A 26,806-nucleotide genomic window follows, 5' to 3' on the forward strand; every position below is an offset into this window, starting at 1 on the left:
AAACATGACTTGCTCACTTAAAAGCCAGGGCCCAAACCACACCTCCGAGTGAAACCGAAAGCGACGCAGGTCCTGCACGCACACACCGCCCTGGCGAGGCTCTGAGCCGTGGCGTGCGGCGTGCTGAGCCCCCGCGGGGCGGGCTCTGCCTCTCACCCCGAGTCTGGGGGCGGGAACCCCGCGCCTGTCCGCCGCCACAGGAAGAGGATCCCCAAGTAGAAGGCGGTGCTGGCCAAGGCCCTTTCAGACACGCGTGACACGTGGCTGCGTGGAGCTGTTCTTGCACACGCACCACCGGGAGCTCCCTGCCACCCGCTCTGCCCCCTGGCTCGTGAGGCCCCCAGCCCCCAGCCTCCGGGAGGGAGGAGGGCTTGTTTGCGTTCGAGCCCCGAGCACCACTTGGGGGGCCTCTGGCCCGGCGACCCACACCCAGGAGCCGCCGCGGCCTCACCGGGGCAGTCCCTCTACCTGGGGCTGCCGCCGCGCACTGCTCTCTGTCTGATGCGTTCAGCCGCCCGGGGCGTCCGCACCGTCAGATCCCACGTCGCTGACCACGGCTCTGGGGCTGGGCCTTCTCCTCGCCCCCAGGAAGAGGAGCCCGCGCAGCGCGCCCCCGGCGCCCCCCGCCGGGGACAGCTTGGTGACGGTGGTCATCGGATCAAAACTCGTTACCAACCACCTAAGTTATGGAAACCAAAAGGCACCAGATATACACAGACAGCAAATACCGGGTTGGCCGAAGAGTCCACTTGGTTTTTTCCAAATGGCTCTGGTAGCGCTGAGCTGTCTTTACCGTCACTGGAAACAATGTGATATTGTATTGTGACAACTGTCATATCAGCCTGCATTTAAAAAACATCAAAACTGGTGCATTTCTGTGCAGCCATTTAAATGCTGACGATGGAAGGAAATACACAACCTTCTGGCGTGTTCTGCTTTATGATTTCCAGGAAGGTAAAAACGCCACTGAAACACAGTAACAGATCTGTGCCGTGTGCGGAGAAGGTGCAGTGACTGATGGAAGGTGTCACAGTGGGTTGTGAAGTCCGTGCTGGGCATTCTTCACTGGACGATGCGCCACGGTTGGGTGACCAGTGAAAGTTGATAGCGATCAAATCGAGACATTAATCGAGGACAATCAACGTCCTACCGCACGGGAGAGAGCCGAGGTACCCCAAACATCCCACTCAATAAAGTTATTGGTGAAAATGAAAAATGTGTCTTTTATTTTATGGAAAAAACCATACCGACTTTTTGGCCCGCCCAGTACTCCCTTTAAGGGCCAAAGGGAAAGAAAACTGAGGACAAGCAATGAAGGGTTTAAAGACAGGCCCAGCTCAGTCCAGATTCTGCTTGGCCCAACGATCAGACCCTGCCTGTGCTTCTCAGAGGGCAGTGGGGCATAAGGGGGCCAGGGAAGGGCCCCACCGGCTTGTCTGGAGCGTCACCTTTGATACACAGAAAGACTGAGAGGTTTGTAATATCAGAACGCGTACTATAGAGCAAGATGCAGAAGTCATAGGGATTCCAGATACAGCAGCCCACAAAATCCCTCTGTGAAGGATAGGCTGCTTCAGCCCTGACTGGTGTGGCTCAGCAGGTTGGGTGTCATCCCGCAAACCCAAACGTCGCCGGTTCAATTCCCGGTCAGGGCACAGGCCTGGGTTGCGAGTGTGGTCCCTGGTGAGGGTGCATGTGAGGGGCAACCAATCGGTGTTTCTCTCGCACACTGATCTCTCTCCTCTTTTTCTCTCCCTTCCCCTCGCTCTAAAAAAATAAATGAATAATTTTTACAAACGGACTGCTCAGTACGTGACGCCCTTGGCCCTCTGCAATCACCCAAGGCACACGTCACCATTCCGCTGCAAGTGGGAAGTCTGGGACATGCTGATGACCCTCATCCACTACCACATACCAAAAACAGCTCAGTTACACTTCTAGCCCACAGTCGTGGATCGAGTGTCCTTGAGAACACTGCAGAGAACCCAAGGTTCGAAGTCTCTCCAGAGAAAAGGCAGCAGAAGAGGAAGGGAGGAGCTGTTTGTACAGGCAGGTAGGTAAACGTACTATTTCTCCAATTATTTTTAGCCAACTTCTAGGGCCACCTCCTCGGAAGTCAAGAATGGTGTCCGCACGTTTCTGGGGTCACAGACACCAGCGACAGGAGGAGCCCAGAGCCGGCCTGCAGGGCAGCACCCCACCCCACTGCACTGCCCGGCTCTCTGCAGGCGCACCCCCCTGGCAAAGGAAAGTGGGGGGCTGAGCCCGGCCACTCCCTGGCGCTCTCGCTCTGAAGCGCACGGGCCCTGGGCACCAGCAGGAACACCGCCTCCTCCATGAAGCCCGCAGGCCAGGCCGGAGCACGAGCTGCCCTCTGCCACTTTCTCCTCTTGGCTGGAAATGTAACTAAAGTATGTTCTTTCAAAAAAAGAAGAAAAAAGTCCCACATTTTCTCTTTCTAGGACTAATTTCTAAGCTCTCTGCCAGCGGGGAGCATGTCACACACACGGTTACTCCCTGGTGACATCTGGCCCAGATACCCGCTCGCAGACTCTACCGACTTCTGGTTTGGAGAGTATCGAATTACCTGAAAAGTCAAGTCTGCGCTCCGAATACAAAGGCTCTGGGGAGACAGGGGAACCTGACGGGGAGAGGTGCCGCGGTGGAGCGCCTGGGAGGCCCCCAGCTGCCCGTGCGGGGTGCTGCAGACACTGACCCCCAGGGCCACCTGCCTGCTGCGTCTCCAGGGCTCCACAGTCCCTCATGCAAAACCAAAGCCAGGCAGGTTTCCGAGTTCGGCATTCTCGGACGTTGGAAAGGAAACGGTGCGTGTGCCACAGACGCCACAGCAGCCCCAGGGAGTGTGGGGCAGCGCCCGCAGGGACACACGAATTAGCCTTCCGCGTGCGGTGCAGGCACATTCACACTAAATGGGAGAGATTTTGAACAGCGTCAGGCCAGGCCAGGCCAGGCTTTGGCACTCAGTCTGCGACAACACCCTTGACTTTCAGAGGCACCGGGGCTGCAGGGTTGTGTGAGGGACGGGGGCCGGCACTGCTGTCCTCGGCGTCTGTGCCCGACCCGAGGCGCGGGAAGGTCGAGGGACTCACCCAAGTTCACGCAAGCTGGGGAGGAGCAGAGGCCGAGGACGGCACGGACTTCTGCCACGGGAGCGTGTGCTGAGACACACACACACACACACACACACACACAGGAGCGGCAGGAGTGCGGCGGATGTGGGGGCGGGCCGGGACCCCGTTCCCAGGCACCCGCACAGGTGGCGCTGGAAAACGAGGCGGCGGGGCCCGCCGGCTCCCAGCCTGGGCCACGCACCAGCGTCAGCAGCCGGTAGGACCGGCCGGGGGCTCTGGGCTGCCAGAGGAGTCTGGGGGCCCGGCTCTGCAGGGCGTCAGCGTCTGTCCCTGCCCTGAAACCCCTGAGACCCTGGACACGCCCCACCGGGGCCCAAGTCCTACCGGACAACCGGCCACAACCACGAGACCAGGAAGCTTGGCGCTGCCCGCCTCCCAGACAAGTGCCGAGCACCAGGCACGAGAAGAGGCGTCCTCACACGTGGGCCATCGCCACACTGTGGGCGTGAACGCGATCAGACTGGGGTTTTCAGTGATGCTCACGAGCCCGCAGACTGAAAGGGACACTCGTGGTCACACGGCGGCGCCTGCCCGTGCACGCTCTGCCCTCCCCGCCCGCTGCCCGCTGGTACCTCCCGAGCCCACGCGGCACCAGGGCACTCTGAGCAGGCGGGCCGCCCACACGCCGGCCTCCAAGGCCCGCCGGGCTTGGTCGGTCCTGCAGGGCGTGTGCCCCAGCCCAGTGCCTCCGTGACGCCAGCGCCCTAGAGAGGCCCACCCGGTGACATTCCTCGTGAACGGGGGTCCCATTCGGGCCGACCTTGCTGACTCACTCACTCGTCCTGTGATCTGCCCTCTTTTATTTTTGTTCGGCTGCTCTTCAGGCCACACAGGGAGCACGTGGCTGCCTCCCGGTGTCAGAGCACGTGTCTGTCACCTAGGCGTCAACAGGCCAGAGGCCGCCACCCGGAGCCACGCCCCCAGCCCCAGCCCGCGGGGGTCCGAGGGCCTCCTCCAGCCCGGAGGCCTGGGGGCTCTGCCTCGCTGAGCTGCAGACTTGCTCAGGGACGTCCCCCTCCTTCCCTCCGGTCTCCCTGCGGGAGGGACGCTGGGGTCCAGCCTGCGCCTGCCCCCTAAGCGACTTTTCAAAGCACACACCTCAGCTGGTTGCCCGGGGTTAAAGCTGGAGGAACTCTGTGTCCAGATGAATCACACCTCCAGTCTCATCAGACTTAGCCACATTAGGCCTCAGAGGTGTCCCCGGAGGTGAGGCTTTGGGGCTGCTGGGATGGAGTGGGTGTGCTTTGTCTGTGAGGAGGACATGGATTTGGGGGCCAGGGCAGGGTGCTATGAACGGAATTGTGCCCCTGAGAAGTCACACTTTAAAATTCTAACTCCCAGCGTGACGTTATCTAGAGGTGGCGTGGGGGTGACTGGCGCCTGACGAGAAGAGACACCACGGAGTTCCCTGTCCTCTCCCACCACGTGAGGGCACAGCCGAGGGGACTGTGCGCAGGAAGAGGGCCCTCACGGGGAAGCCGAATTGCCGGCCCCTTGACCTCGGACTTGCACCCGCAGAACTGCGAGGGACAAACCTCTGTGTTCAAGCCACACAATCCGTGATACTGTCGGGACAACCTGAGGGGGCTCACACATGCCTCCGTCAGAAAGCGTAGCACCCGCGACTGAGCTTGTGGAGAACAGACAGGGCCTTCCTTGTAACACAAACAAAGAGACATAAACGTCCATGCGTGAACAGCATGACCCACACCCAGGAGGTGTTTTTAAAAGTTTGCTGAGCTAAACTGAGTGTGGTCAGTGTCCACTTAGCGCAGCTTTCTTTATACACTTAAGACACACACACACACACACACACACACACACACACACACACCACTAAACTTAGCCCAGCGTTCTGTAGATTAATATGTGCTGAAATGGTGAATGTGTGGTGGGCCCTCCACCTCCTCTCTTCTAGGATAAAGCTCGCAAGGTCCTTTGATCTGAAATACTATTTTTCATCTTTCTGATGAATTTGGTGTTTTAAAGCTCATTTCATTTTCACGACAGCGTTAGCCCATCTCCCATGCGAGGAGACAGGCGTTCCAAGGTTAATAACGTGCCGGCAGGGCTGCCGCCAGCGGGCCACCGGCTGTCGCTGCTCCGGCAAGCCGACCCCACCCCGTGGTCGCCACTGCAGGCTCACACCTGAGGGACAGCAGGTCAAAGGTTAAGAGCCCGTGCCTGCGGCGTGCAGAACCAGGACTGCTAGAAAGACGCCTCACAGACCTTTTCTCAGGTAGGCTACACCTCACTTATTTCACTCAAAGTGTGACTAAAATCTGATGCAGTTCCTGAGAACCCCAAGACAAAATTAAAAGGCAAGGGTGACTGGCCTAATTTGTCCTAACACAATGAAACACCTTTTTATATGAATCAGAACACAGAGAGGAGACGGGCTAAGTGCATGTCATCAGCGGTATGAACGAGCTGCCCGCGCCCCGTCCTCCAGGCTCGTGACCCCCATCCGGGCCCGTGCAGCTCACGCGCCGCACCCCGCCGGCCGCCATGTTCCGGTACCGAGACCCCTGGAGGCCACGGGGATGGGCAGGTGAGTGAGAGGAAGCAGCCCAGCCCTGGCTGCTCACGGCAGAGGGGGCGGGCTTGCTCCCTGGGGTCAGGACGCGTACAAGAACCAACCAATGAACGCGTCAGTGGAACAAGAAATTGATGTTTCTCTCTCTTTCTCTCCCTCCTCCCTTCCTCGCTCCCTAGAAATCAAATTTTTAAAATAATTTTTTAAATTAAAAAAAAAAGAAAAAGCAGCCCTCCCAAAGGCCCGCAGAAAGCAATTATTTTCTCCCTGGTGCCATGTCAAAGCCCAGCACACTTGAAATTCGTGACTAAGACAAAATGAGGAGCGGGCCCCTCCCCACACCAGCGATGTAGCTGCTGCCGTCGGAGGCCTCGGGCCCCTCGCCAGAGACCCTTGACCCCCGGCGGGAGGGGCAGCTGAGGTGCCCCGGGACTCCCGGGCGCTGCCTGCCCTTGTCGGTCACTCTGACGCTCCTTCTGGACAGAAGGGCAGCTGCCCAGGGGGGCTGGGTGTCTGGGGACACCGGCAGGGCCTGCCTGGGACGGTGGGCGCGGGGCAGGTGCAGACAGAGGGCCCACGCAGGCCGGACGGACACGGCGCCCCCTCCACCCTCATCGCTCCCGCTCCCTGTGGCGCCCCGGAAGCCAGAGGGGCAGATCTCTCGTTTCCTTGTCTAAAGCCACCCCCTCCCCGTGACCTCACCCCACCCGCGCGGGCTCACGCGGCGCCCCACAACCACGGACCTGGGCTGGGAAGGCAGGGCTCCCGGAGAACGAGATTCCTGCGTGAGAGCTGATGCAGAAACCGGGGCCCAGGCTGCCCGGCCTGCTCGGCAGGATCAGCCTTGCTTCATGCTGCCGGGGCCCGGAGGGCTCGCAGAGCCACGGCGGGTGCGGAACCGAAAACCCAGGGCACTCGGGCTTACCGGTATTTTCTCAACGAGGCTTTACTGACGAACAGAGAGGAACATAGGCTTAAACTACACGATGCTCTTTTTTTTTAAGAGATTTTATTTATTTATTTTCAGAGAGAGCGAAGGGAGGGCGAGAAACACCATGTGCAAGGGAAACATCCATCAGGTGCCTCTCGTATGCGCCCCAACTGGGGACCGAACCATAACCCAGGCCTGGGCCCTGACTGGGATTCGAACTGGCGACCTTTTGGTTTGCAGGACGATGCACGACCAAGCTATGCTGGTCAGGCCTAAACTCTGTAACGCTCTGCAAAACAGAAGTAAACTTTTCAAGTAATTTTTTAAATGCGATGATAGTAAGGGAGATTTTCTGGACCCGAAGTCATACTTGAGACACTGCTGACCAGACGATCAGGGATGCCCGCTGCGGGGCCAACGAAACACGCCTTCTGTGCAGGCGCCTGTCGCGCCATGAGTGGGCGCGTTCCCGGAGCCCGCTCCCGGCTTACTGGCTCCTGACACAGGGCGCGCGCTCACACGGGCCCGTAGCGCACCGCAGCGGGGGCTCCGCTTCCGCCGGGTCTCAGTGAGCACCGGGCACACAGCACGCACGCAGGGCTGGCCCTATGGGAGCCTGCCGCCCCCCACGGGGCTGACCAACTGATGCCCGCCGGGCCGCTCCCGGACGCCCTCCCCCAGTGTTCCCTCCCCTAGCCCGGGGGTCCTCTGCAGCCCCCGGCCCGCAGCAGGGGTAAGGGCACCCGGGTCTGTCAGCCTCCCCGCCCTGCGCCCCCCGAACAACCCCCAGCACCGCAGTCCCCACCCAGCGCACCAGGCAGTGCCCGCCCCCTCCCCCCTCCATCGTCAGACAGAAGCGCAGCCGCAGACGTCCGGGGAGAACGGATCAAAAGTACACCTTTTTTTTTTTTGGACAGATCAGCAAAAATAGACCGTATTTCCTGGTGGGCCGCAGGGTTTCAGTCTTGGGCTGGCTGAAAATCGCTGCGCTGGCAGTGCTGAGCTGCCCCCTGAAGGGTCCGGCCACCCTGGCAGACGGGCCGTCTATAGACTCTGACCCTGCGCAGACGGGGGACCCCTGCCCACCCGAGCACGTGAGGGCCGTGGTCTTGGACCCTCCAGGCCAGACGGAGGCCAGAGAAACGCCAGCGAGTGACGCCGGTTAACGCCCCGCAGAGCAGAGAAGAGCCGCCCCGCTGAGCCTGCCTGGGCAGGACCTGGGGCAATCTGGGGCTCTTTCAGGAGTGATGGGGCACCTCTCTCCTGTCCTGGCATCGGGAGTGCAGAGTCCCTCCCTTCCGTCCCCCTGGGAGGCACAGAGTCAGTGGCAGTGGCAGCCAGGGCCTCCCCAGGGACAGGCCACTTTCGGGGCAGCCTGCTGTTGGGAAGCGGGAGGCGAGTGGCATGATGACCATCACAGAGCTCTGTCTGCTTGGGGACCCCTCAGAAGGCGCTACACTCCACTGAGCCGAGGGAGGGCAGGGCCCACGGTGCTGGAGAAACACGAGGTCCCGTCAAAATGCAGTTGGTACCCCAACACTGAAGCCAGATGAAGACCCCACAAGGAGAGCAAACAAAAGACCGATATCCCTTATGAACACAGATGCAAAAATTCTCCAAAAAATAACACAAGCCAAACACATTAAATAACACATTAAAAGGATTCAACACCACAACAAAGTCAGATTTATCCCAGGAGAGCAAGGGCGGTGCAACACGTAAAAACCCATTAACGTAACACACCACATTCACAGACGGGGGTGGGGGGTCCCCCAAGCTTACAAACAGGCACAGGAAAGTGTCTGACAAACTTCAACAACCCTTCGGATAAAACACTCAGCGAAGCAGGGATTGAAGGGAACTTCCTTAACACAATAAAGGGCATTTATTTTTAAAAACCCACACCCGACTTCATAATCGGCGGCGCGAGTCAGAGACCCTCTCCTGAGGCCAGGCCGTCAGCGCTCACCGCTGCTGTTCACAAGTGCACATGTCCCCGCCAGCGCAGAGAAACAGGGAGGAAAGGGAGAAGCGACCCCATTCACGTCTGACGTGATTCTGCATGTGGGCAATCCCATACACAGAGCCCACAAACAACTACTTCCTATAGGCAATAACCAAAGTCAGCCAAGTTGCAGGGCGTACGATCACCACACAAAAATCAGCTGTGGTTTTATAAACAGGCAGTGAACAGCCCGGAACAAAAGTAAGGAACCAATTCCACTTACAATCGCATCCCACAGAAAACCACGCACAGGAGAGCGTGTAACCAACGGGAGGACCTGGTCACTGACCACGAAATCTCGCTGAGAGAGACTGAAGATCTAAATAAAAGGAAAGGCACCCATGGTCATGGACTGACAAGCGGAATATTGGGTTTCTTACAAGGTTTTATTTATTTACTCTTTAGAGAGGGGAAGGGAGGGAGAAAGAGAGGGGGAGAAGCATCCGTGTGCGGCTGACTCTCATGCGCCCCCAACCAGGGACCCGGCCCGCAGCCCAGGCCTGTGCCCCAAGTGGGGATCGCACCTGCGACACCCCCCACGGATCCACACCGCTCAGGGCGGAAGACTGAACACTGTTATGATGGCAGCTCCCCAAAGCAGAGTCAATGCAAATCCTATCAAAATGCCAAACTGTTTCTGCAGAACGAGAAAAACTGACCCTCAGATCAGTATGGAGCTGCAAGGGGCCCCGAAGAGCCAAAGCATACTGAAAAATAAAAGTTGAAGACTCCCACTTCTCCAATTTACCTCAAAGTCTTCTAGCCCTGACCAGCGTGGCTCAGTTGGTTGGCCACCAACCACAAAGTGAAAGGTCACCAGTTCGATTCCTGGTCAGGGCACCTGCCTGCGTGGCCGGTTCCGTCTCTGTGGCAGAGGCAACGGATCCGTGATTCTCGCGCACATTAATGGTTCTCTCTCCCTCTTTCTCCCTCCCTTTCCTTTTCTCAGTAAATAAAATCTTTGAAAAAACTTTCTATAAATCTACAGTAATCAAAAAGCAGTGTGCTACTGGCACACAGACTTACGGACCGAGGGAATTACGAGTCCAGAAAAAATTCAAACATCTATGGCCAACTGATATCCAACAGGGATGCCAAGACCACCCAACGGGGCAAGAATGGTCCCTTCAGCACACAGAGCTGGGGCAGCTGGACAAGCACCAGAAGGACGTGGGGCCCTGCCTCACTCCATGTATAAAAATTAACTCGGAATGGGTCCAGGACCTAAATGTAAGAGCTGACACTATAAAACGTAACAGTAAACCTTCATGGCCTCAGATTTGGCAACAGAGTCTCAGATTTGACACCAAAAGCAATATGAGCAAGAGAAATAAATAGATAAATCATCAAAATTAAAAACTTTTAGCCCTGGCCGGTGTGGCTCAGTGGATTGAGTGCCGGCCTGCAAATCAAAGGGTCACTGGTTCGATTCCCAGTCCGGGCACACGCCTGGGTTGTGGGCCAGGTCCTCAGTTGGGGGCACATAAGAGGCAACCACACACGGATGTTTCTCTCCCTCCCTTCCCCTCACTCTAAAAATAAATAAATAAAGTATTTAAAATTTTTTTTTAACTTTTAAACATCAAAGGTCATTATCAGGACTATTCAAAAAACAGCCTACAGAATGAGAGAAAATATTTGTGCATTCGTCGTCGTCGTCGTCGTCGTCGGCAGCCGTCCGTCTCGAGAGACGATGGTGTAGCTTCTTAAGAGTCTATCTGCACCGCCGAGAATGGCTGTGCAGTCCGACTCGGGAGTGACACGGTATCTGTCTCCTCCCGTGTTGAATCGACATCTTGTGATGATGCTGAAGCTACAGAGTCTGGGCAGGGTAATATGGAGGGTCTGCTGTTGCCCATGCAGCAGACCCCCCCTCTCTTCGCAGCTGAAGGGTCCAAGGGAAAGACGGAGTCGATACAGCTTGGGTTCAGGTGCGCCGCAGGAGTTGCCGGTGTTGACTACAACGTCAAACCGCCTTAGGGACTCCGGCTCCGGATTTTCTGTCGGGGTTTACTCCCTTAGCCTTTCCCCTGAAGAGGTATGCCGCAAGGCAGCGGAGGTTTTTTGGAGTCAGAGTTTAACACCCGAAATACATAAGGAACTCTTACAACTCGACAACAGAAAGACAAACCCAATTAAAACAAGGGCAACGGGCTGCCCTGAACAGATGTTCCGCCAAAGATATTCGATAAAGAGATAAAACGTGTTCGAGCACTCTGGTCAGTAAGGAAAAGCAAAACCACAAGGAGACACCACTTCATACCCGCTCACGTTCTTAACCAGAAGGGCAAACTGGGTGCCGCCGAAGCTGTGCGGAGCTGGAACCCAGCACACTGCTGGGGGCAGTGAGGTCAACGGAGAACCCCACGCCACGCAGCCATTCCCAGGAAGAACGAAAACCGTCTCCACGGAAACCTGCCCACATGGTTCCTCAGAACCCAAAGGTGAAAACCCCCCGACGTCCACCAGTGGATGGACGGACGGACAGACCAACCTGCGGGAGAGACACACAGCGCAATACTCCAGCCGCACGGAAAACCAAGACCCTGGCACGGGCTGCAGCCGGGGTGCACCTGACAGTACCGGGCCCAGCGGAAGGTGCGGGACGCGAAGGTGATTGCGGGGAATGGCGCCTTCTGTGCGTGCGACGCCCCGGACAGGCAGGTCCCCCCACACAGAAAGCTGGTTAGAGAAGAGGGAACAGGAATGATCACGCAATGAGACGGGGTTTTCAGGGGCTGATGAAAGAGTTTTGAAATTAGAAAGAACCAGTGTTTGCACAACACTGTACTAAACAGCACCCCCGAACTACCACTTTAAAACAGTTAACTGCGTGTTATGTGAGTTTTGCCTCAATGAAAGGAAATGTGGTTAGACTACAGTTTATTGACTGATTCCTACAAACTCACGTTCCCGGTACACGGGTTGAGGTGATGAGCAAACCTCTCCTGGATTTAAAAAGCGAGGTGAGGGACGAGCACGGGCTGTAGCGTGTGTGTCCGTGTGTGTCTCTGGGTGTCCGGAGCTGTGTCCCTGCGACGAGATCCAGTTCCCTAGGCACTTTTTTATCCCCGCCGAGGACATGCTTATTGATTTTTAGAGAGAGGGGAAGGGAGGGGGAGACGGGGAGTCACGACAGCTGGGTGTCTCTCGTGAGCAACCGGACTGGGGAGCTAACCCAGCACCCAGGCGGGAGTCCCGGCCGGGAATCGAGCCAGGGCCGCACGGGCCGCGTTCAGGAGGGTGTTCAGGGGACATCTCCTCAGAGGAGAAATCTTTGAAAGACACCAGAGTGAACTGGAGAATGCTGTTCTGCTCAGTAATGCAAGAAAATAACGTGCTCGAACAGCGAGTTAAGTTCATCACAGACCATCTTATGCAAAAACTGCTTTTCTAAGAGAACGGAGGGCTGTCCAAACAGCGACATCCCTTTTTGTGCAAAAGGACAGCAAATGCTCCTTTCCAGACCTTCTCCTCTTTGCTGCAAATCACTTCTCTACAGAAGAATGGGCGTCTTCTACCCCCGCCTGCAGGGCAGTCTTCCGGGGCCAGGCACCCTCCCGAGAGAGTCGTCCCCGGCCTTCGGGACACCGCCGGGTGAGGCGGGAGGGAGAGGAATCAGCACCCGGTGTGGGAGGACCTCACGTCTCACTTTCGGTCCCCACAAGTCCCTTCCTGCGGATTGAAGGCCGGGATTCTGAGCGTAAGCCATCTACTGTCACAGCTGGCGGAAGGAAGGACCAGCGTCAAATCAGGTCTGACTTCAAATCCACACCCCCCGTCACACAGAAATAAGCCTCCTGTTTACTGAGCACATCAGGCCAACCTGTGAAAATACGACAAAGTAACCCGGGCCTCAAGAAGCCTGACACAGGAACGCCATCCGGGGGCCCGGGGGCCCCGCTCTAACAGGGGAGGGCGGGCAGGCAACTTGTGAAGAACAAAGGAAGGTGCCCCCACCACTGCCGCTCAGCGTCCAGCTGTGCCCATCACTCAGCCCTGCGGGGCGGGCACAGGGGCCGCCACACACGCCCTCCCCGCCCCCGCCCCTCCGGCGCCACGCGCAGGCCGCCGCTGTGGCTCCAGCAGAGGCGCCACATGGTCTTCTCCCGCACGGCGGACGACACCGTTTCCCTGCTAACTGCGGGGAAGGCTTCTCCGCCTTGAACTCACATTCCCGTGTGCGATCTGCAGTTATAATTAAATTCCAGATGAATGGGTGGAAACAGCACCAGGCTGGGCCGTAACCAGTGCGCGCCCTCCACAGAGCGGCCGGCCTCAGGGACTGTTCACCACGGACACGCTAACGGCACAGAACCCTGGAAAGACACAGTCACTAAATACTCTCATTATTGCCAGACTACCAGTTTAAATGTAAATTAAGAAAAAGAAAGCACATTAGTAAATTACATTTGGGACTATTACTCAGCAAGATGTAAGCAACTGAACTTTTGTTTTAATTTTGTATTTGTGGGTTTTAGACAGAGGAAGAGAGGGAAGGAGGGAGGGAGAGGAAGAGAGAAAGAGAGAGAGAAACACCGATCTGTTGTCCCTGGTACTGATGTATTACTGGTTATACTTGTCTGTGCCCTGACCAGGGATCGAACATGCAACCTTGGTGCATCAGGATGAAGCTGTAACCAACTGAACTACCCCGCCAGGGCTTAACTGAATACAAACGCTACTGAATGAAATGTTCCTGCCATAGGAAAATAACTCAAAACAGAGAGGAGAAATGGAGCACTGGCTGGAAAAAGCAGTCAGTACAGGCAAAACAGACTTTGCAGGAAAGGAAAAGCTGCCTGCAAAACATGCGCTGGAAAAATACACCATTTCTTCTTAAAGCCCGAACGACGGCAAAGCCAAAACATTTAGGATCTGGAAGCAAAACTGAAAAGTCCCAAATATGAACAAAACCCCAAAGTCGACTGCAATTCAGCTTAAACTGCCCACTGAGCGCGGTGATGAGAACAGGAGACCAGGAGGCCTGCCGCGCTCGCCCTCCTCGCCTGCGAAGCCGGGCGTCTCCCCTCCAAAGTCAGCTGCCACGGAGGCAGCACCGGGGCCCCGGCTCCCGCTGCTCCAACAACAGGCACCGGGAACCTCGCAGACGACCTGGCCTCTGCCCTGAGCCCACCCGCCCCGCAGCCGCTCCCACACAGGCCGCGGGGGCCAGGACCCAGGGGTCTCCTGGCTCACCCACCCACAGGAGCGCCTGGGGGACAGTGTACTCCCAAGGCCCCTTCTGTGACTTCTCAGCTTCAGCAGCTAGCACTGCTCCTGAGTGAGTTCTCAAAAAATGTGCACTGATGAAATGATTCTCAACCAAGACAAGCTGGAATTAGAGGCCAGCGTCCCTGGGGCAAATCGTGGGGAAATGGAGAGCGCAGGGGGAAGCTCTGCTCTGGGCGCCGGTCGGGTCGCTGCTTTGCCACTGCCGGCCTGGGAGAGGCACGCACCAGGACGCCCGGGGCCGCAGCTGCCCCCCGCATAAAGCAAGGGCACGCACGGGAAAACCTCGGTCCCCACTGAGACGCGACGTGGTATGTGCACATCCCAGGACCTCTGCACCCTGACCCCACCCCCAAGTCCCGCACGGATGAGGAGCAGTGGGTGCTTCTCTGTCCACCTCACTCTCCACAAGCAAGCGCCATGTGGTGGGGGGTGGGGGGGTCCCTTAGCCCCACTGATGGGCAGGGACGTGGACCTGCAGAGGCGCGGGACCTGCCCTCGGTCCTGCTGCGGCTGCGTGTGGAGGCAGCACCATGGCCACATGTCATCGGGTGCTTCCCACCACGCCCACACTGCCCAAGCTCGGGGGAGGGGAGTGCACAGCCCCAGGACATGCGGCGTGGTGCCCGGGGACCCCCCAGGGAAGCCAAGGATAAACACTGCATCTTCAGGAGGGTCAACTGTACTCAAAATCGGGGAAACAGCGTGCGTTTGTTAGAAAAACCAGACACGTTGCTGAGTACGACGTACAATTAGCATTAAATTGTAAGATAAAACTCAGAGGGTCCAAGACCCGGGCACTAGAGGCGCGTCATGCCATCTCTCCCCCAGGAGAGCCTCCCGAAACCGAGCATTTAACTTACCCCGCAATAACGTCTCAAACATCCAGCTGTTATTAACCCAAAAGGACAGAATTTAATTCCTAGAATAAAGTTGTGACCTCTGGGCATTACTGGGCGAGGAAGGACTGTGGAGAGCTGGTCTCCCTGTTCCTTTGTAAGTCACTAAAAACACCCAAGCAAGTCACAACGTCAAATGAAGTCTCCGATCACACAGCCCCTAATGCAACGGGCCGGGGGTCCCCGCTGTCAGAGGGGGCAGGTAGGGGTCACTGTGTGGCAGCAGGTGGGGGCATGGACAGTAAAGGGGGGGCTGCCCCGAGCCGGGCCTGGGCGCGGGGGGCGGGGGGAGGCCCGGCACCACCTCGCCCCCGACAGTCCGGGCAGCCTCCCACGGGGCAGGCGCCTGCCCGAGCACACGTGAGTCTGCAACCTTCACCACGGTCACCGCGCCCGGGCCGCTCAGGCTCACCACTTTGGTGCCACGGCTGTCCGAGGGGTTCACGACGCCACTCGGTTCCCAGTTTTGCCTTTCTCCCCACTTACAGAAACCAAGTTTCCAATAAATACGCTCTCAGGCTTTGCCACAGAATCAACCGTTGCCGCGGGAAAGGAAACCAGGACACCCAAACGGCACCCGTGATGTCTTCCTTGGTGGGACGGCATCATGAGCAGTTACCAAAACCCTGCGTTTAAGAGAAACATGTGGCGCCATCATCCGCACGGAGCAAAGCCTTCAGCAAAGTCAACCGTGAAATGCAGTTACGGGGCCCGACCTTTGATTTCTGGAGATTTGGGTCATTTCAGTGGGGGCGTCCTTGGGCAAGGGGCTTTTGACCACTGACACCGGCCCCCACCACCCTCTTCTGAGACACAGTAGGAACAGACATGAGCCCCACCCAGGGTGGGGCCGCTGCTCTGCTCCCCACTGCAAACCAGCCCCTTCGGGGGGGCTGACTGGCAGACCACGTGACCCACTTGAGCTCCTGGTCCCCAAGGGCCTGGGAGGAGCCAGAGGACCACACGGCGTGGGACGTCACCCAAGGGGACCCTCTGAGCGATGGCACTGCCAGCACTGCACCCCAGGCAGGCAGCGGCCGCCGGGCAGCCAGCCCTCACGTCCCACCTCACAGAAATACCCGGGGGCCTGATAAGGGCCACCTTTTTCAGGTCCCCCTGCGCCACTTCCTGGAAGCTTCCCCAAGGACCCAGGCCAGCCAGGAGCTGTCCTGTCCCTGACCGGCCCCCATACCTCCAGTCCTCCACACAGCCCCGAGTCTCTGCGGCCTACATCGGATGACGCCCTGCTTTCTTCCTGGGGGTCTTCGCTGTCTTGCCGAGAGCAGGGCGGTGCATTCTCACCGGTCCTCACCCTGCCCGCCCCCAGCAGCAGCCCTGGTGCCGGCTCAGTCAATGCCCGCCCCCGCAGCCGGCTCCTGCACCCCCCTCCCCGGGCCCAGGGGCCCAGGGGCCCAGCGTGTGCGGACCGCGCCCTTGGAGGAGGCGGCGTCTCTCGCTCACCCCGGCACTGGAACGAGGATGTTATGGGAACTCGAGGCACATTAATTGGACATTAAATTAAATGAGAAGAAGACTCCCAAGTCCCAGCTAATGATCCACTTATCTCGAGGAATAAAAATTCAGTAAGAGGTTCCACCCTAATGCCTGGCGTTGACAGAAACCAGGAGTCACCTGCATCCGTGACGTCTCAGCACCTGCCGGCCTCGACCGCAGGCACTTGCACAGGGAGACTCGACCAAACCGGGCAGAAGAAGGCTCTGAAGCTCACTGCCAGGAACCGCGGCGCCTCCCTCCGGGGCTGCCTGTCCCGCCCGCCACGCTGCCGAGGGCGCAGCCGTGCAGAACTGCCGGGCAGGGAAGGCTCCCTGGCGTGAGAAAGCCGTTCTGCATTTTTTAGGAAATGATGAAGAGATACTACATGGGCACACGTGCCATTTTCTTACACGCCTCCCTTTTCTAGTTTAAAACTGCGTTCTCTTCATCTCCACTGGCTCCTGTGGCCCCAGAGCCTGCTCCCCGCCGCCCGCACCACACACACACCCCTCCACTGTCCTCCAGCCTGCGGGCGGTGGCCCGGTACCGGCTTCACGCCTCCCGCCCGGAGCAGGCCAGGCACCCCCTCCACTCCCAGGCCTCGGCCGCCTCTCTCTGGTCGCCTCCTAAATCCGCCAGCCTCGCCTCCCCCCCCCCCCACAGCTCTCTTCCCAGTTTCTCTCTGCGTCTAAAGTCAACATGATGACTCCCCCACCCCTCCCCCACAAATGATTTTTCCTCCTCCACGAACACCTGTAAAGACGCACCCAAGGGGCCCAAGCCCCGTAGAATCGGTGCGGAGGCCTCAGTCCTAAGATGTCTCCTCTGCTAAGTTACAGTCTTACACTGACCACTGCAAGGAAGCTCAGCGGTTGCATAACACCCGACGGGTCAGATCCCCGCTGCCGGGAGCCTTGCTGCGAGGAGAGGAGAACAGAGACGGGCAGACGGAACGCAATCCCCTTTGTTTGCTTGCACGGGCCCACACTTGCAACACCAGGATGACAGCCCCGTCCCCCCTGAAGTACAGCTTCAACACCGCTCACCAGGGGCTTCCGCGGCGTCCGTCACCGTCACCGTCACCCTTCAGCTCTGCAGCACACCTCCCCTGACAGCCCCCGGGAAGGCCCCTCTCCACGTGCAGAGGGAAAAACCAAGGGGTTCCAGCACAGCCGTTGACAGCATCCGAACCCCAAACGTGGGAAACCAGCAGGAAGTGACTGAGACGCTTCTGTTACCTGAAGGCCCTCGTTCAAGGCACGGGCAGGAGCAGGGATGTCTCTTAGCAGAAACAACTGGCCACTGCTACGGCCTGGTTCCTGTGGGACGTCCTGACACCCTTCTCACTGAGTGAGGCATCTTACTGATTCTGCAGAAAAATTCAGTGTCTTAAAAAAACAAACAAACAAAGTCTGGCATTCTCCCGGCAGCCCCCTCTGCGCCCCGGGTCTGTGCGGTGGCAGCTGGACAGCCGAGCCGCCCGCAGGTGGCCCTGCTGCTCAGGTCTGACCGCAGCCGTGGCTGCAGGCCGCCAGGGTCTCGACAGCACAGCGCCATCCGCCGGCGGGCAGATGCCGAGGACGCGGTCACCGGCGCCCGGGCAGCATTTCAGCCCCGGCCAGCGGGGCGCCTTCGGCCCAGGGCGCCCATGCTGCAGACCCCGGGGTGTGCTCCTGCCACGAGCCCCCCTCTCAAGAGGGCTCCCACTCCTGCAGGATGTTCCCCAGTGTTCACACTGAGAAGGCTTATTGTGTCTGGGCCACAAAACTGTCATCTTCTGACTGAATTTTAACAGACACCTGTCACAGCACAGTGAGCAGGTAGCCCGCTCCCGTGGGAAAACGAGCGGCCAGATGCCCCATGCACCACGTGGCCCCCTCCACGCAGCCCTGCCCATGCAGCCCCGTCCACACGGCCCCCTCCTCACAGCCCCGTCCTTGAAGCCCCATCCATGCAGCCCCGTCCACATAGGTGCAGTACACGCAGCCCTGTCCACGTGGCCCTGTCCTCGAAGCCCCATCTACAGTCCCATCCACACGGCCCCGTCCACGCAGCCCCGTCCACGTAGCCCCCTCCACACGGCCATCCATGCAGACCCGTCCACATAGCTGCAGTCCACGCAGCCCTGCCCACGTGGCCCTGTCCTCGAAGCCCCATCTACACAGTCCCATCCACAAGGCCCCGTCCACGCAGCCCCGTCCACCGGCCACTTCCAGAGGTGTGCCAGGCATGAGAAGCTCCAGCACCTCCAGACAGCCACCGGCTCCGCTCATACGTGCGGATTTCAGACAGACAGAGGACAGAACACAACACTGCCAGAAGCGTCACCAGCGCGTGCCCACAGCAAGCGCTGGAAGAAGAAAGCGGTGGCCCCTCCTCCGTCATGCGCTGTGAATGTAAATTAAGAAGCGGCAACAAGGCTCCTCAATGCGGCCCCTATGACTCCACAAAAATAAATGAATCGGGCGCGCACTCACACACACGCAGCCTGGGTCACTCGGAAATCTGAGTCACGGCTTCATGCGAAACCCCGGGCTGCAACTGCCCGCCCCGGCGCACCGGGAGCCGAGCCCAAGGCTGCTTACGTCTCCGAGCACGGCCACGGCACCTCACCCGCCCGCGTCCCGCGGCCACGTCCCCCGGCCCACGGTAAGGGTCCCCGCACGGAGTCCCCGCCAGGGTCTCGCCGGCACAGCGCCATCCGCCGGCGGGAGACGCCGGGGACGCGGCGGCATTTCAGCCCCGGCCGGCGGGGCGCGTTCGGCCCGGGGCGCCCGAGCTGACCTTCCGCGCCGGCGGCGGGGGAATGCCTGCTTTCTGCCCCAGCCCGGGGCCGGCCCGCCCGCCGCCGAGGCGCCTGCGGCTCTGCCCGTGAACCAGCCAGAGCTTCGTCTGCAGAGCGATGACTCAGTATAAACTTTTAAATACGGGCTCAAAACAGGGGCGCAGCCGGCCCGGGGCGAGCCCGCTCGTCTGCGCGGACACCGAGCCAGCCGGCGTCTCCCGGGACAGGCGCCCCGGGATCGCGGCCGCCCCGAGGGGATCGCGGCCGCAGGAGGCCCGGGCGCCCCGTTTCCTGAAAAGCGGCGGGGCCCCGGCCCGGGGCCCGGCCCCCGGGCACAAAGTTTCCCGAAGTTGAGGCGTCCGGGGGGCGGCGGGCCGCCGGGGACCGGGCGAGGCGGCGCCGCCGCACCGGGACACTCGCCGCCGGGCGCTGGGCCTGCGCCGATCGGGCCCCGCGCCGCCGCCGAGGGCGCGGGATGGAGCCCCGCGATGGACCCGCCGGGCCCGCCCGCCCGCCCGCCGCCGCAGCCCCTTACCCCGCGGTGCGCCGCCGCTCGCCGCTGGCCGGCTCAGGGGCGCCGGGCGCGTCCTCCGCCGCGGTCCGCAGCGTCCTGCTCCCCGGGCAGCCCCATGTCGGGGGGCGGGGAAGGGCCGGCGGCCGCCGCCGCCGCCGGCTGGAAAGTCCCTGCTGGGCTGCAACCCGGCTCGCGCACGCGGCGCCCGGCCGCGCCGCGCTCCCTCTCGCAGCACTTCCTCTCGCGCGCTGGAAATCCCCGCCGCCGCCGGAGCGCGCCCGCCCCGCCCCCGCCGCGCCGCCCCGCCCCCGCCGCGCCCCGCCCGCGCGCGTGGGAGCTGCGGGAGCCGCCGGCGAGGCCGGGCCCACGCGCGCGCGCCCGCGGCCGGTTGCTAAGGCCCTCCCGCGCCGCGCCCGCCGGCCGCCCTTACCAACGGCGCAGCCGCGGGGGCGGGGGCGCCCCGGGCCGCCTCCCCCCGCGCCCCAGCCCGCGGCCGCGTGCCTCGGCGTCCCCCTTTCCGGGTCAAAAAGCCACTCAGGCCGCGTGGGGCCTGAAGGTGTAGGCTTCCTCGCGGTCGGGCGCGGTGGCGTCACCCGGCTCGCCCTGCCTCGCACGCCCACTGGCGCTCACACTCAGGGACCTGGCCTCACACGCATTCGCAGGCTCCCACCACACGTGCACACACGCACACTCAGCCTGACGCGCTGTCACACTCACACCTGGTCAGTCACCCGCTCCATCAGACACACTGGCTTAGGGACGCTCACACGCTCTCAGTTACACACGCGCTCGCCAGCACACGCACACTCACATACGTATACACACGTGCCCTCTCCCACACACAAGCAGAGGGTGGGGCTGAGGGCGCCGCCCTTTTCTATTGAGAGGGGTCCGGTTTGGCTGGAGCTCCTCTCCTTCCTCCCCGCTCCTCCCACGGCCAGGAAGTCAGTCCGGGGCTGGGGCGCCCTGTCTCCTGTGACCCCAGGTCTTCTGGGGTCTGGGTAGCCTCCTGCGCCAGGGCGCCCATTTCTTCGGAGGCCTCAGCCCGCTGTCCCCCAAGCCATCAATGGTTCCTCGGTGTCCTCTTGACACTGCTCCCAGCCCGGCTGGCCTGGCTACACCAGAGCCCGCGGGCCCAGGAGGGCCTGTCGCCCGGAGGTTCCAGGCCAGCCGAGCAGCGAGGCCACCTCCAGCTCCGTGGGAGCCTACAAGTCAACACTGAGGAGACAGGGGGGACTTCTCATGTTTCTCTTCTCAAGGCTTAGAAAGATTCCCAGATCAAACACACAATGCAATGTACCCCTGAAACCTACATAATTTTACTAACCAATGGCACCCCAGTACATTCGATTAAAAAAAAGAAGACTCCTGGAGTATGACAAGCTTAAGCCAGTCCTTGTATTTCTCCAATGACTCATGTGATTACAGGTAGGAAGTCCGGCATCTCCTCCTGCAGCTTCCCCACAGACTGTTCCAGAACCCGCACCAAGACACATCATCATTAAAATGCCAAAGGTTCAAGATAAAGAATCTTAAAAGCAGCAAGAGAAAAGCAAAGACTTCCTATAAAGGAGTTCCCATAAGACTATCAGCTGATTTCTCAAAAGAACCTCTGCAGGCAAGAAGGGACTGGCAGGAAGTATTCAATGGAATGAAAACCAAGGACCCACAACCAGGATTCCTCTACCCAGCAAGGCTATCATTTGGAATGGAAGGGCAGATGAAGTGATTCCCAGACAAGGTGAAGCTAAAGGAGTTCATTATCACCAAGCCATTATTGTATGAAATGTTATAGGGACTTATTTAAGAAAAAGATCAAAACTATGAACATTAAAATGACAACAAACTCACAACTATTAACAACTGAATCTAGAATGTAAAAATAAAAAGAAACTAAGCAAACAACCAGAATAGGAACAGAATCACAGGTGTGGGGATCATCTGGAGGGTTATCAGCTGGGAGGGGGAGGGGGAGAAATGGGGAAAAGGTGCAGGGACTAAGAAGCATAATCGGTTCATACAAAACAGACAGGGGGAAGTTAAGAATAATATGGGAAAGGGCGAAGCCAAAGAGCTTATATGCACGACCCATGGACATGAACTAAGGGGGGTGGGATTGCTGGAGGGAAGGGGGGTACCGGGTAGAGGCGGGGCAAAGGGGGGAAATTGGGATAACTGTAATAGCATAATCAATAAAATGTACTTTTAAAAAATTTAAAAATAATTTTTAAAAAAAGAATGTTCTAGAACCCTGGACAGTCTGTACAGGCTGATGGGGGTTCATCAGTCAGCCCCAAAGGTGCTGTTCTCCAGCCACAGTAGTGGCGTCTTGCTAACCAGACTTGGCCAGGCACAGCTGATGACTTTAGACCAAAGAAGCAGAGGTGGCTGCCCTTCATAAAGCAACCGTGTCGGGGTGACAGGCCTGCCCTCACTCACAGGTCACTGGGCTCTGAGCTGAACCTGAGCCAGCAGACTGGCTCCCTCTCCCTCATAGCGGGTTCCCCTCTAGAGCCTGCCAGCAGTCGTAATAACACTGACCTCAGAGGGTCATGGGCCTGGCTGCACCCCCAGCCCAGGCTCCAGGCCTCTGCACACTTGCCCACCACCTCCCAGGGCCCCAGCCTGGGACACTGTCTGCCAGGTGCCCACTCCCCCCCTCACACAACATTCCAGGGATCCAGTTAAAGACTTTGCCAAAAATTCCCTAGGCCACTCCCTATTTTTGGTTATTTTATGGTAAGCAACTAGGTAGCCATTTCAAAACGGCCTGTCAGAGGGGGGTCCCTAGGACGCGGATCCTCGGGTCCTGGACCAAAGCAAGGAGCAAGCGACACTCAGCCTCTGCTAGTGAGACGGCCCCGGTTCATCATCCCTTTCCTCCTCCTCCTCGTCGTTCTTCCCCAACTGTCCCAGACGCTACGGACCCCTGCGATGGGGGACTGGAGACCCCCCACACAAAGTCTGCCCCAAAGGGGGCAACCGCTTTGGGGCGGGCGTTATGTCCTCTGCAGTTACAGCTGCTGGGCAGCAGTGATGGGCAGCAAGGAGAGCCAATCAGGGCTCTCTTCTCTGCCTTCCAAAGGCAGAGCTCTCTGTTCCCCATGGCAACGTGGGACAACAAGCTGACGCGGACCTGGACAAAGAGCCGTCTCACAGGAATCTGTGTAGCGTTTCATGTCCTGTTGCTGTCTTCCTGGGGCTCCAGCCCCGAAAGCAGGCCTGTCCACGCCCCGAGAGGAGGAAGACATGTTCCCTGCGCGCTGCTGGGGCTTCCGCAGGCCTCTCCCTAGTGTGGCTGTTCTCGGTTTTATGCGCAGGCCCTCAGGTGACGCCTCCCCAGAGGTCTAACCTGAGCTGAGGCCCGCCGGACACTTCTCCCACTAAAACCTGGGAAACGCCGAGCCAGGAGGCAGCGTGACACAGGACGAAATCGGAGCCGGTCCCACTGCTGGTTCAGAGAGAGGGGTCCGGCTTTGGCCTCCGGGGTTGCCGTGATCGCCGGCTCTGTCCTCCCTGCGCCTGTGGACTGGGGTCCCTGGGCCTCGTCAGTCACTGGAAGCGCATGACATGAACCAGGATCCGGGACGTCGACCCCGCGAGCGTTCCCAACTGCGGGCGCCTGAGGGCCTTCAGGGGACGCTGAGGCCGGCGGGGGTGAGCGGAGTGCCGGGCCAGCCCAGCCGCTCCCTGGAGGAGCTGGGGCCGCGGCCGGCCCGGGGCCTCGGACTCCCAGACCTCCTCCGCTCTCTGGCCCGGGCAGCAAGGACGAAACGCCAGCGGCGTGACACACTGAGGCTGTCCTCTCACCTCCAGCTGACCCGCTGTTCTCAGGTGCTCCTCTCAGGGAGGGACGCACGACACAGGCCACCCTTCCCACTGGGCCAAGTCTGAATTCCCTGCCCTGCTTCTCAGTGTGGGCGCAAATAGTAAGCCTGTGTCGGGGGGGGGGTGCTGCCTACCAGTGCGGGGTGCTGATAGTAATGTGACAGTCTTCGGGGCTTCTTTAAGTAAACAGTTATTTTCCCTGTAATTAGCAGGCTACCTAAATGACCCTCCGAGAGTCTAACGAGAGTTTGCTAAACCCAAGTTGTTTTGTTACTTCTTAAAGCGGGCCCGAAGGAGCCTGGAGGACGTGATTTAAGGGACGGAGGACTGGAGCAGACGTCCCCCTGGGCTCCTACCAACCCTGCGGCCCCGGGGCCCAGGCGACCCAGGCACGCTCCTGCGCCTCCGAGGGGCGGTCCTCCCCCGCTCGGGGGTATGACCACGTACCAGTAGGCACGAGGCCCCGTGGGGGTGGGTCCTGCCGGTGGGCACTCGCAGCACGGCACGGGGTGACGGCCCCTGTGGCTCTGTCACAGGAAATGGTCTTTCCTCCCTTGCTGTTTCTTTTTGAGTATGAGGCAAACTAAAAATTTCCCCGCACATGGTGAGGGACCCAAAATCGGACTCTAGCTTGGGTTTGGGGATTTTAGTCTTCTGGGGGCGCTTCATTCTGCAACTTCAAGTGAGGGAACTGCCTGCCAGGGCCCCCGAACCAAGGCTCTGCTGAGCAGCCACTTCCAGGTCACTCTCCAGGAAGGACATCGAGGTCCCCTGGGTCGCCCTCTGGGGGACAAGCTGGAGTTGCTGGGGCCACTAGGAACCGGGGCTTGGGTGCCACGTCCTATTTCGAGGCTGGTAGATGCGACATCTCGTTTCCCAAAAGAAAACCAAAGGTTAAAAACGATGAAGAAAAAGCTTCCCATTCTGTCCACAGCCTTGATTCCACTGTTTCCTTCATTTCTAAGGGGAAGATTAATTTTGTCCTGGGATCAGTCAAAACTACCACCCACTTATGGATCTTTGAAGTAGTCACTCCTTCCCCCACACACCCGCAGTGTCCGCTGGAAGCTGAGGAGTCGGGTCTGCTCCAAGCCTGTTCTGCTCGTAAGTCCCCCAGAGCTGCTCTGGCCTGGGCGGGGGCAGGGGGCACCCAGCTGCCCTTCCTGCGGGACCCGCTAAGGACTCCGAAGGCACCTTGCCTGCGTTTTCCTCCCCAGCTTCACTCGGGGGCTTCCTGGTCCCCAGACGGACCGTGGAGACAGGCGCTGCGCACCCACCGAGGCTGTTTTCAGGACTGTGTGCAGCCAGGGTCCCGCTGCCACTGGGCTGTCAAAAGACCTGAGACCCCAATGATGTGACAGAGGCTTTGACGTTTGCCCAGCAACACAAGAAGCCTAGACGTGCACTTCCTAACACCTTCTGTAACTAGGCGGCAGCCGGTGGGATCACTTAGCTCTATGCGCCAAAGCTAAGGTCCTTTCACACATCCTGGGATTTTCCCCAAGCCATTCCTACGACCCCTGCCCTCGCCCCTCGCCATTCTGCCCACGGCCTCCCATCTTTTCCCCGACAGCCGCCCTCTTCCCACCACGCCTCACCCTCTCCCTGCCTCCCTCCACGCTGTCCCACAGCCCCCTGCGGTCCCCCACATGCCTGCCATTCCTCCCCGTCATTCCTCTGCCAACCATTCCCCACACACACCATCCTCAGCCTTCCAGCGACAAAGTGTGTCCCTCTCCCACAACCGTTCTCCCCCGGCCCCAGCTGCTAAGCAAGGCCGCAGAGCAGGCTGGGAATGGGTGCCAGCACTGCTCACCTGCTTCCCGACCCAGACCTCAGGCCCAGGAAGCAGCTCCGTCCCGGCCCTTCCCCACTGTCCCAGGCCTTGACAGCTCCGGGTCCTCTTGCTGCCCCCAGTCAGAGGAAGCCCACGCAAATCTCAGTTCCCTTGGAAACAGGAACGTTTCCAGAGTTCCCAGCAAGGACAGACCTGTACCGGACCCCACCTCCCTGTCCACAAGGAACCACAGAGGCACCTACCGTCCCGGAAGTTGCTGTCCGGCTTCTCGAGCGGGAGAGAGCTCCGAGGGGCCAAAGGGCTTGCTGGACAACCGGGTCACCCGTCTGGCTACAGCCCCGAGCTCCTGATGCGCAGGAACTTTCGCGAACATTCATCGACACCGTTATGAGCCAGGCACGTTGAGAGGCTCCGGGGGCGGAAAGAGAAATGAAACTAATAGGGCGGGCAGACACACACACAGTTAACCTGTGTGCGGTGACAAGGCAGGACCGGCAGTCTGGACGGTCCTCAGGAAGCCCCTCCTTGGCTGGTTCCCATGACGATAGGGAGTCACAAACTGCCTAAAATCAGTGTACAGTCTACTACTGCGCAAGAACTCAGAGCAGAACTGAGCGGCTGGCTTAGACCACAAGGATCACTTGATTCTCTCTCAAGACTTGTGTTGGTCAGGAGTTCGGGAAGGGTCAGCTGGACAGGGCCTCTGCCTGGGAGCAGCCGGACGGTGGTGGCATCGGCAGCGCAGGGCTGGTGGGGCACCTGTCTGCAGGGACGTGTGGGGTCTTCGCCACTGCAGGGCAGCCGTTGCGGGGCTTCCGGGCACCAGGCAGGAGCTGGGTCGGCTTTGGTAACCTGCCACAGAAGTCACCCAGGATGACTTCGCCATTCCCTGTTGGCTACAAGCAAGTCATCAGCTTGCCCAGATTCAAGGGGAGGGGACACCGATGCCACCTCTCAACAGGAGCGTCCAGGGCACACGGGAGACAAGCAAGCGGCGCAGGGAACAGCCCTGGGTCATCCTGGGGAAGTGCAGCCTCCGCAGCTGAGTTCCCTGGAAGCAGAGCCTGAGGAGGACTTGGGAGCCCGGGGTCTGTGGACGGTGTTTTGTCCACGAGAGCCTGCGAGGTCGGGAGGGACGCAGGCCAAGGCAGGCGAGAGCCGGGCACGGATTGGGGGCCAGGTCCAGTCGAGCCCCACACTGGGGCCTAGGGGGCCTGGGAGCACCAGTCACAGCAGAATTACTGCTGCCTTGAATAAAGGGGGCCAGCCTTTTGTACCCTTGAATCAGCCAGCCACACACAGACGCACACGGGCAGAGAGCAAGAATCTGGGCTGGGGCACATGGCTCCCGCTCTGGAGGGAAGGCAGCTGTGAGCGGAGTGCAGCCAACACTCAGCAGCTGGGGGACGGGCACGCCAGCCCTGCCAAGGCGGCCGGGGGCAGGGGGCAGTGGGGGCTGGGGGGCTCTGCGGCAGATTGCCGCACGGCCTCCCACTCCCGTCCCTGCACCCACGCCCCTTCCCTCCATCGAGAGGAGCCTCAGGGATTGCACTCATGTGCGCAGTATTTAAAACAATAAATGGACTTACAGATGCAGAGAACAAAGCGATGGTGGCCAGAGGGGAGCAGGGT

The 26,806-nt window shown here is 59.5% G+C and overlaps 1 protein-coding gene across 1 annotated transcript in view; it reads right to left on the reverse strand.

Moving 5' to 3' along the window:
* Nucleotides 1–19,768, reverse strand: part of TRAF3 (TNF receptor associated factor 3) — a 94,022-nt gene extending 74,254 nt beyond the window's left edge. Inside the window, exon 1 of the mRNA XM_090265620.1 lies at nucleotides 19,570–19,768. The gene's annotated coding sequence lies outside the window, so the exon portion shown is untranslated. The remainder of the gene's footprint in view (nucleotides 1–19,569) is intronic.
* Nucleotides 19,769–26,806: the final 7,038 nt, after the last annotated feature.

The sequence above is a fragment of the Furipterus horrens genome, unplaced genomic scaffold, assembly GCF_987537825.1.
Source record: "Furipterus horrens unplaced genomic scaffold, mFurHor1.1.pri manual_scaffold_21, whole genome shotgun sequence".
NCBI lineage: Eukaryota > Metazoa > Chordata > Mammalia > Chiroptera > Furipteridae > Furipterus > Furipterus horrens.